Source organism: Neltuma alba, unplaced genomic scaffold, assembly GCF_004799145.2.
Source record: "Neltuma alba isolate B1F8T4 unplaced genomic scaffold, ASM479914v2 tig00001210_pilon, whole genome shotgun sequence".
Lineage (NCBI taxonomy): Eukaryota > Viridiplantae > Streptophyta > Magnoliopsida > Fabales > Fabaceae > Neltuma > Neltuma alba.
This window is the reverse complement of record NW_021632377.1, coordinates 771,162-783,290: the sequence shown is the minus strand read 5'-3', so window position 1 is coordinate 783,290 and position 12,129 is coordinate 771,162.

Below are 12,129 nucleotides of genomic sequence, written 5' to 3'. Positions count from 1 at the left end.
AGCACAAACGACGCAGATATCAGATGAAACGACACTGCTATCAGATGGAACGACACTGCTATCCGCCTATGTTGCGTTTTGCCCTGGCTGTGCCAATGCCGTCTTCATTTTACCAAACATCCCATACAGACGTACATGGTTATACGCTTTCATGGGGATTTGCACTACCCGTTTTGTAAACTAAAGAAAAATATATGAAATATATAATTTACATATAAATACATGCGTTGAAAGATTGAATTCTAGAGATTTAGGGGGAAGAAATCTTAAAAACGACAATAGTTAGCTGCATATTTTTAGATCTTGTTAGAATTTAAGATAAGCAAAACAATCACGAAAAGAAATAAATCCAATATATACTTCTATTTTTCTATTATATAGACTACAAATAAAGTTTTATAACTAGGATCGGAGGTAGTATTTTTCAAACAAATGTAAGTACTAATCAAGGCTAATGGTTTTTTTTTTTTTAAAACCAACACCTTCAATATTTATATTAAGCTAACCTCACCCTGATTAGAATTGATATATATTCTCTTTGGTTCTTATTATAAGAAATTATTTATTAGTGCATGCATATCAATAAAAGCAGTTAAAAACATTAAATTTGTCATAAAATTCAAATGCTTTTTAATATTACTTTCAGTAACTATATCAAATTCCAATATCATATTAATTTCTACTTTCTTATGACCTTTATTAAATATGGGTAAATATAAAAAAATGACAAAAAAAATGAAGTTGAAAATTACTAAATGCTAAATAACAAATGTGGATAAAAATTTGTTATCATTTGCAAATTTAGTGTTGTTAATAATATATTGTTATCATATCTGATTTGAAATTTAGTAATTTTTAACTTGTTTTTATTTTCCTGAAAAAAATTCAATGCTTATTGAAACTATCATTGGTTTTACTAAAAGGATCAAATTTTTTCTCAAAAGAGAGTTCGATAATAAGAAACAAAGCAATGAAAATGTTAGTTTAGTGGGTAGCATATATAAATACGACGCAAAAGTACATATTTAATTATTTAATTATATCTTTTTTTATTTTTTTATTTTTATCCGCAATTTCATTTTATTTTTCATTTTTATAAAATATTTTTTAGTCCTTTAATCCTAATATTATTATTTTATTAATAAAATAGTGTTAGCATTGGAAGTTTTTTGGGTGAAAAAAATTTAAATTTTAACATATTAAATTTAATTTTTTTAAAACAATAACAATAATTGATGAAAAAATCATTAAAATGGTGTCAATGTTAAAAGATTAAAAATATATTTTGTAAAATTGAGAATAAAACTGAACTCTTGTATGAAATTAAAAACAAAAATGCACATCTTTAATGCAGAATAATGATTCGACAATACTACGTTCTTTCCCAACTGTCTGCTTGTGTTATTAAGTTGGATATACAATTTTGACGTTTTTGGACTAAATTAATAGACACTGAAAATTATCGGCATCCAACATCTATAATTTGATTCAAAGATGACTTTCATGAATGTCCCTAATATTGTTGTTGTTATTCTGTAATATCATTTTCTCTTTTAATAAGAAAAGATTAAAAAGACAAATTACACGCAGCCAAGAATACATAGAGATGGCACTAAAACTGCCAAGCCATGGCCCGCTACCAAGAGTCTATTATGTATGTATATCCACCTCATATCTTGATTATAAAACCTCATTTAAAGTCTTTAAATGAGATTTTATAAATAAGATCAGAGATAGTATTTCATTGTCATAAAGCATTTTGCAGCAACAAATAATTGAAAACGAGAGAGACAACATGAATTATATTGAATAGTAAATAAATGACAAATAAGTAGAAAAGTATAACAAAATTGATGGTCTTAATAGTATGAAAACTATAGAGATTGTGAATTCAATCTAACTTATAATTCCGGACTAATTGTGCCTACCCCTTTAAATTGGAAAAAAAAAGAAGAAGAAAAATAAAAAAAGTTAAGAAGCGAAATAGCAAGTATGGGAAATAAAGTTGAAGAGAATAGAGAACATACGAAACTTGATGCTGCCTCTCTTAGGTGGCACCACGACCACCTTCTTCGTCTTCTTCATCTTCTGCTTCTGCTTATTACCAGAACCTCTCAACCTTTTATCCGCCATTGATAATGCTCTCATCACACGATGTTGATACATAAGAAGAATGGCTTTTGGTGAGTTTGTGTTTGTTTGATACGATAAGAGAGCAAAGCGTGTGTGAACGCACGACATGTCGTTTTGAAGGAGGGCCCCATTTAATTGACAAATTTACCCTCAGAAAATGACCATATGCGGAATAAATACTTTTCACCACAACCCTTTCACATTCGCGCTTTCCCCTCCTCTCCACCGCGTCCATTGCTGCGTAACTTCGTTGAAAATTGATTGTACAAAAAAGTTGTATTTTGGCTGTACATGAGTCAATACAAGTCAAAGTAATTTTAATGTAGTCCTTAAAATTTGAAACCAGTAACTTTAACTATTAAAATCTTTGTTTTAGGGACTGTTTTAGATACCAAATTTTTTTAGATAAAATAAAATGAGGTCAAATTTTAAAAATTAAAATTAAAATAAGAACAAATTTTAAGAATTAAATTCAAATGTAGAACGGTCTTCAGTTTCATCCGTCGTGAAAATTCTGCTTGAGAAAATTTCAACTTCTTAATAATCGAGATGATGAATCGCTACTGACACAACATTGATGTGATGGCACTGACCCAACATTCAACGAACACCATTCTTTTACATTCCTCATTTTGACCTTACCACAGTGTGAAACTCACCCTCCCATGGCTTGCTCCTTTTGATTCAAAATATCAGGTTATTTTTTCTAATTTATACTAAAAAAAAACACACAACACGTAACAGCACAATATTAATACTAAAATACTCTTCTAGTTCTATTTATAAGATAAAAAGATAAGATATTTTTTGGTCCTATTTATAGAACACTGAGAGAAATTTTATATATAGATATACGATTTTACTCCTCATTTACTATTGTATTGATTTTGTTTATATGAAGTATAATGTATATTAAATATGGATAAAGTTAGAAAGTTATTAAACTTTAAATAAGAGTTAATGAAATTTAAAATTTTTCTTAATCTGTGTAAAATATGCTAGACATGTCTTATAATTATAATAAGAGGAGTACAATATAAAAATATTAAAGCGATGACAAGTTTAGATGCTGCTTATTTGGGCTTGTTCTGTAAAATAAGCCTACAACTTATAACTGGCAATGTTTTTTTGGGACCAGCAACTGGCATCGGTATTTCACATTAATAACCCCGTTTGGGAGAAAATTAATTGTACGTTGTCTTGATAATGAATTAAAATTGGGAAGATTGCTTAAAAATATCTTATTATAAAGTTTATTATTTAAAGCTATCTGAAATATCTTTACAAATCTAGGTATAACCTATCTTTAGCAAGTGTAACTTTTTTCCACCTATAAACAACATATCTTTAATTTTATGCAAAATAAAAGATGCTCCCACACATCTAGAGATAAGTTGGACCTGTTAAATATAAGTTAGAATTAATATCATCTTTAATCCTTAAAATTAAAATTAGAGTTAATATCATTTTTAATTTTTAAAATTTGGTCTCATTTTGATTTGAGTTCCTAAAATTTGTGACTAATGATTTTAGTCCTTAGATTTTAACCTCATTTTGATTTATCTAAAAATTTTCAGTATCTAAAATAATATTTTCAGTCCTTAAAACAAGATTTTAAAAACCAAAACTGGTAATTTCAAATTTCAGGGACCAAAACTTAAAATTATTTTGACTTATATTGACTCATATAGAGCCAAAATACAACTTTTACAATCAATTTTCAATTTCGTTGGGTAGCAATAAATGTGGTGGAGGGGAAAGCGCGAAATGTGAAAAAAGGTGTGGAACATACCTGAAGGTAGCTAAATACCATAATTTTTTAAAAATTACTTTTAAATTGAAAACTATAATTGGGATATAAAACCATGGTTTGGGATTAAAAATATATTAAAATCTTATATTTGTTTGAATATATATACACATATCAATTATTACTTTCGATTATTAATATAAGAGTTAGATAACTAATTTGTTAATATTAAAAAATTAGTTAAATTAGTTATTTATAATAAATATATGTTGCATTTTCTAAAATACTTGTTAATCATGTATATCGAGACTGCTATTTGATGAAACTTTTAACATATATAAATTAATATGGGAACTATTTTGAAAAAAAGTAGATAAATGTGTGTGACAAAGTACATTGAGGTTTTATGTTTATAATCAAATTAAATATCTAATTAGCTTTTATATTAATGACAGGAAGTAATATTAATTAATTATATTTTTTCATATACCATTTATCATTTACAAATTTATTATTTCAAACAAAAATATAAATTAAAATATATTTTTATGTAATTATCATATTACTTTATTTCTTTTTTAGTAATTTGTACATAAAAAATGATTCTAATAATAACCATCTAAATATTTTCACTTTATCAAAATCACTTTTTTCACAAAATCTATTCTTTCAAAATCTATTCACAAAGTTCGTTTCAAAAATCTATTCTCTATAAGTTATTCTCCAAATCATAGTTTGGTTTCACCCAAATATCTCCTTACAGAGTATGAAACGTTTGACTAAAATTTTAGTGAACAAGTAGAACAATAAAATAAAAGGGAACCATAATTTATTTCGCTTTGTACTTTTCTTCCCTCTTACATTACAAATTCTAACTACATCTACAAGATCACATGATTCCCAGCCTATTATTATTATGCCTTATAATTTTTTCCATTCCAATCTCCTTAATTAGACTTTTCATTATATAGTAGGGTTAATATAATTTTTGGTTCCTCAAATTTGTTCTTATTTTGATTTTGGTCCCTCAAAAGGTAAAATGGTTCAACTTTTAGTGAATTATAGGGATTAATATTTTAAATAAAAAGAAACTTGAGGGATCAAAACCTATAGTTTAAAACTTAATAGACTAAAACCAAAATGAGGACAAATTTGAGGAACCAAAAATTGTATTAACCCTACATAGTATTATAGAAATTTTCCCTTGGCTTATGCATGCAAAGGACATTCCTTATTAAAAATACTACCTATGGTCCTTAATATAAGAGCTAGTTTAACTTTTAATTTGGTTTTAAATATAAGATTCAAATCCACTTTGTCTCTCATATTTATCTATTTTTTTCAAAATAGTCCTTATAGTAGTTATGCATATTAAAGATTTTATCAAATGATAGTTCTAGTTAATATACATGATTAGCAATGATATTCTAGGAAAGAAAAAACCTATTTATTACAAATAAGTAACTTAACAATCTTTTTTAATTTATTCAAATTAGTTAACTAACTTTTATATTAAGGACATGAGGTAGTATATAGTAAATCTTCCTGATTGAAAAATGGTAGTTTTTGAAATAAAAAGGGTTCCTTATTTTGGTATTTGAGCTGGCACATGTAATGCACTCGTTTGAAGATCAATGACGTTTGTGTCATTTGATGCCTAATCTTAATGTACACAAATATAATTATAAGGTTGTACTTTTTCTCTTCAGTTTGGACTCTCCATGTCTTTGTTGCTTTATAGACTCCTTACACATATGTTCTATATTTCTCCTTCAATGAATTTCCTGTGTTTTGGCAATTGCAAAGATTGTTGATCATTGCATCATTTGATGCTTGGTTTCATTACCTATATGCTAACGTGGGAAAATTGAGATTCAGACGCTTGAACTCAACATGCAAAGCTTCCTTAATCATTCTTTCATACCTTGTGATCCTTCAAAATTGCATGTGTGGCTTCCATTGCGTCATTTGACGCTTCATTTGGATGCTTGTATAAAAATGTTGGAAAATTGAGATTAATTCCGACTCTTGAACTTGACATGCAAAGTTCTGTAATTATTCTTGCATTCCTTGTGATCCTTCGAAATTCCGCATGATTTATCTGAAAAATGACAGTTTTTTTGAAGTAGAAAGATGTCCTTGAATTGATACCTGAACTTGTATATGTAATTCATTCCTACGAGACTTAGTGACATTTGTATCATTTGGTGGCTAATATTAATGTGCATGAATATAACTATGAGGGGCTATTTTTGCTCTTCAGTTTAGATTCCCTGTGTCTTTGCTTCTCTGAAGCCTCCTTGCTTCTCAGTGAACTGTGCATTTGAACTAAATTGAAGGTTACTGGAAATTTTCTTGATAATTTCCGGATTTGCATAATCATTAGCTTTTGGCCGGGCCTAAGTGTATTTTTGTGTGATCTAGCATCAGTCAATCTCGTATTTCACTGTACTTGCTTGAAGATTGGTGACTTTTTCCATTTTGGCTTGATAGATTGTTTGCTGGAATTTGTATCAAGCTTGTTGAGTTCTGAGCAAAAACAAGTTTTCTCAAAAGTTCATTTATTCAGAGTAACGGCAACATTCTTGAGCTTAGATTCTTGCTTGTTGCCGGTGGCTTCTTCGCTAAATTTTATCAAAATTTGTTTTGCATTGCTACTGAACCCACTGGAACTCTTCAAAATTTTTCCCGAGGGGAGGGGGGGAGTTAACTTCTATTTTCAGTGCGTTTTGCTTGGAATTGGTGGAATTATTAATTGAGCTTAACTTTTGCTTGCTGCATTTCGTTCAAACTTTCCAGGTTTGTATCATAACGGGTTTTCTTGGAAGTTTCCATCATTTTTTTTTTGGGCAAAATACCTGGTTTTTGGCTTCAATCTTAAGTTTTATACACTTGCCATTTGGCTAAAACTTTGTTGAAAGTTACTTGTGCATTGTGATTGATTGCGCTTTGACTGTTCAGAATTTTTCCCAGAAAAGATTTTTTTTTTCCAGCATCAAGTTATCTATTTTCCCAGATTGTATGTGCTATCAGTTCTCCCCTCTGATTGGGTTTGTTCAGGACTGATTCTCTTGATTTGTGCGTGGAGTACATGAAAGTGTTTCTGAAGTGCCAGTGAATTCGTTTGCGCAAAAATTAAGGCAATGGACTTCCTAGAGAAACATTAACCAGGAAAAAAAAAATTTCACTTTCAGTTTCATTTTATCTGGCTTTTTCTCTACTGAATTAAATTGTTGGCTGAGATTAAACATCAATTTGAGCCTAGCTTGCTGAATTAAATTGCTGAACTAGCTACCTGGAGTTTCAATCCTGAAACTACAAAATTTGCCTGGAATTGAAGTTCAGAAGCATTGCACCATCTTGGACAATAGAAACAGCATTGCTCTTGAGTTCTGTGGTTTTCCAAATTCTGTCACCTTGATGTATCTTGTGTAACGATTAGCAGAAAAGAGAGAGAAAATGCTGAAGGAAAACTGAATATTATTCATTAATTCAAATGAAGTACACGCATGACCTTATATACAGAAGGCTTCTAACTTAATGACAGCTGTAACTTAACTAAACCTAACCAAGTCAGTTATATTAACCCTAATACCCCCTCAAGCTGGAGAATGGATATCTATCATTCCCAGCTTGGAAAGGAGTGTACAAAAAGGAGTAGGAGATAGAGGTTTTGTAAAGATATCTACCAATTGATCTTGAGACTTGATTGGTAGGAGATGAATTAAGCCTGCCTGTAGCTTCTCACGGACTATGTGACAATTAATTTCAATATGTTTGGTGCATTCATGGAATGTAGGATTGGCAGCAATATGACGAGCAGATTGACTATCACAATATAGAGCAGCTGGTGATGAATGAGGAATACAAAAGTCTTGCAGTAAATATCGGAGCCATTGAATTTCACAAGTAGTAGCTGCCAAAGCCCGATATTCTGCCTCTGAAGAAGAATGAGATATAGTTTGTTGTTTCTTAGACTTCCATGTAATTAAAGCTTGATCCAGAAAACCACAAAAACCAGTAATAGAGTGTCTAGTATTTACACAACCAGCCCAGTCTGAATCACTAAAGGCTTTAAGTCTTAATTCTGATTGAGTAGGAAAGTAAAGTCCACGACCAGGGGCACCTTTGATGTAACGAAGGACCCTATGAGCTTCTTGAAGGTGAACAGTAGTGGGACTGTGAACAAATTGGCTTAACTGTTGAACACCAAAAGAGATGTCCGGTCTGGTATTGGTGAGATATAATAAATGTCCTACTAAAGTTCTATAAAAGGAACTATCTTCCAAAGGAACACTAGAATCCTTTGTCAATTTGATATCTCTGTCCATAGGAGTTTTCACAGGTTTGGAATCTAAAAAACCAGCATCAGATAAAATATCTAAGGCAAACTTCCTTTGACAAAGAGAAATGCCCTTAGTACTACGAGCAATTTCAAGGCCAAGGAAATATTTGAGATCACCTAAATCCTTAATTTTGAAGGAATCATCCAAAAAAGCCTTAATGCTACTGATTTCCTTTAAATCATTGCCACTCACAATAATATCATCAACGTATATCAATAACGCAGTAAAAGAATTATCAGAATTCTTAATGAACAGAGAATGATCAGCCTATGAGTGATGATACCCACGAGAAATAAGAGCTTCTGATAACTTGAAGAACCACTGCCTACTTGCCTGTTTTAAACCATAGAGAGAACGTTGCAGTTTGTAAACTTGAGTTGGAGAAGAAACTACTAATCTAGGAGGAGGCAACATATATACTTCAAAATTGAGATCCCCATGCAAAAAAGCGTTATTAACATCTAACTGTTTAAGATGCCAATTATGAGCAGCAGCAAGAGCTAATAATAAGCAAACTGTAGTGAGCTTAGCTACATGAGAAAAGGTGTCAGTGAAATCTACACCTTCAACTTGTGTATAACCTTGAGCAACAAGACGACCTTTATATCTGTTTAAGCTACTATCTGAATTATATTTCTTAGCAAAGACCCACTTACAACCAATAGGACGTTTTCCAAGAGGTAAATCAGTTATCACCCAGGTATTATTTTGCTGTAAGGCATCTAGTTTAGCCTGTATAGCTTTTCTCCAACCTTCATGTTTAATAGCTTGTTTATATGTTTTGGGAATATCATCAACAGAAACAGAAAGAATAAAATGGCGATGTGTGGGAGAAAGTTTACTGTAAGACAAAACTTTGGAGAGAGGGTGATAGCTACCTGCCTCCATGGAATCCGGTATGACTGACGAATTTTGAAGAGAGTAATGATAATCATGCAAATAAGAAGGTGGCCTTTTTGGTCTGGTAGACCATCTAAGAGGATTTTCAAAGTGAGGAGGGAAAGAAGATGCAGGGGTTGTATCAGTGGTAGAGTGAGAATTGTTATTAGTAGGTAAACATGATGCTGTAGTAATGGGAGAACCAGGATCATCGCAAAAGTCTAAAGGGGGAAATTCTTGTGGTGAAGGAATAGAATTGGGTAAGGAAGGAGAATCAAAATTACAGAAAGGAAAAATGGATTCATAAAAATGAACATTTCTCGAAACTAAAATTTGTTTAGAGGCTAAGTTTAAAATGATAAATCCTTTAGTGCCATGCCTAAATCCCAAAAAAATACATTTTTTAGCCCTTTGATCAAACTTAGTTTGCTGATGAGTGAGGGTTGAAGTAAAACAAAGACACCCAAAAACTCTTAGATTCGTAAAATCAGGTACTTGATGATATAAAGTCTCAAAAGGACTTTTGTTATTTAAAATGGGTGTAGGGAGACGGTTTATAAGATAAACAACATGAGAAATAGCATAAGACCAATAGACTTTAGGAATCTGTTATTGAAATAGTAAAGCTCTAGCTACATTTAAAATGTGTTGATGTTTTCTTTCAACCCTACTATTTTGTTCAGGTGTTTCTACACAAGAAGTCTGATGGATAATGCCCTTAGTATTATAAAAATCAGTTAAAGTAAATTCAAGACCATTATCTGACCGAATAGTTCACATAGAAACATGAAATTGATTTTCAACCAAAGAAACAAAGTTTTTAACATGAGCAGAAACTTCAGATTTTTGTTTAAGAAGGAAAACCCAAGTGTAACGTGAAAAATCATCTATAATAGTAAGAAAGTATTTATGACCATGCATAGAAGGTAGGTGATAAGGGCCCCAAATGTCACAATGAAGTAAACTGAAAATTTTATTAGATTTTGTAACGCTTACAGAGTAGGGAAGCTTCTTTTGCTTAGCAAAGTGACAAATGTTACAGCAATTGAAAGAAACGTTAGAAGAAATACAGGGAAATTGTTTTTGCAGAACATGAAGAACAGACTTAGACAGGTGTCCCAATCGAAAATGCCACAAGTCAAAAGGTGTGGAACAAGGAGATGTAGTGGAAATATTACTGATAAGGTGGGTAGAAGGAACTGCATGTTGAGTCATGATGTATAAGCCTTCAAAAACATCAGCTGAACCAATCATCTTCCATGATGGCAGGAGTCTGACGAGACATATTGATTTCTGGAAAGAAACATCACAAAAAAGAGAGAATGTGAGTTTAGAAACAGAGATAAGGTTGAAGCGAAATTCTGGTACATATAAAACATCTGTAATAGAAAATGAAGCAGAGAAGCAAATAGTACCACTATAGGATGCAACTACTCCAAAACCATTAGGTAAATTGACAACAATGGGAGAGATACGAGTGTAAGAAGAAAATAAGGAAAGATTAGAACAAACATGATCTGAAGCACCTGAATCAATGATCCAAGAATTAGAAAAAGAATGAACAGCAAAGGTACAGGAGATACTATTGGTAGAAATGTGATTAACAGAATCAGAAGGATGAGATGATGAATGGTCAACTTGAACTAGAGCCAATAACTTTTGATATTGATCTGGAGTGAAACTGTAAGATTGATTAATGACCTTAGGTTCAGCAAAATCTTTACCAGAATTATTATTGATTGATGAAATAGCATTAACAGAGGAATTCCTAAATTTGAACCCTGGAGGAAAACCATGTTTCCTATAACAAGTGGCTTCCGTATGCTTGTACCGTCCATAATAAGTACACTGTTTAGTCGAAGCTGATGAACTAGACTTATTCTGACCAGACAACTGAGAGGGTCCAGGACGAGAATTGTATGCTTTACTCAATAATGTTGTAGTTTCACCATGAAGAAATTCTAATTCCCTTTCTTGTTGTGAAACAAGAGAAAAAACACGATTGAGATTTGGCAAAGGATCAATTAACATAACTTGAGACTTATCTGCAGAAAAACGATCACCTAGGCCTTTTAAGAACTTGACAACACAGTCCTGTTCCAAATGCTTCTTAAAAGAATCAGCAGCTCCACATGCACACTTAGGATTGCAAGAACAAGATTTGACAGGACGCATGGTCAAATATTCATCCCAAAGAATTTTAAGTTTGGTAAAATACTCACTAACCGATAGGTCTCCTTGTTTTAAAGTCTGTATTTCTTCTTGAAGATCAGCGAGTCTGAAGATGTCATTCTAAGAAAATCGATCCTTGAGGTCATCCCATACATCAGAAGCACGATCGATCTACAATATACTATGTGCAATGGTCAAAGATAGCGAGCGAGTGATCCAGGAAAGAACCATAGTATTACACCTCTGCCAGGCAGAGAAAACTGGATTATCAGCATCTGAAACAGAGACAGTGCGATCTATAAACTGGATTTTATTTTTAGACATCAACGGCATGCGCATAGGCCTGGCCCATGGGTGGTAGTTCGGACCGGAAAACATTGGAGAAACCAAAATGAGTGAAGGATTTGCATTCGGGTGCAAATAATATGGACTAGCCATATTTTAAGAGACATCAGGAAGAGCAGAAGTTGAACCACTGGCAAGATTTTCGGCAGATGTAGAAGAAAGAGATGAAGAAGAATTAGGATCTGACGCTGTAGGAAAAGGATCGTTCACCATTGTAAATCAAGAATCAGAGGTAGGCGGAAGAATTGATAAAAGGATAGGAATAAGGAGGAAGAATCAAGAATTGAGTCGGAGTCGAATACTCCACTCTGATATCATGTAACGATTAGCAGAAAAGAGAGAGAAAATGCTGAAGGAAAACTGAATATTATTCATTAATTCAAATGAAGTACACGTATGACCTTATATACAGAAGGCTTCTAACTTAATGACAGCTGTAACTTAACTAAACCTAACCAAGTCAGTTATATCAACCCTAATATCTTGGCTATTTATGTGATATCG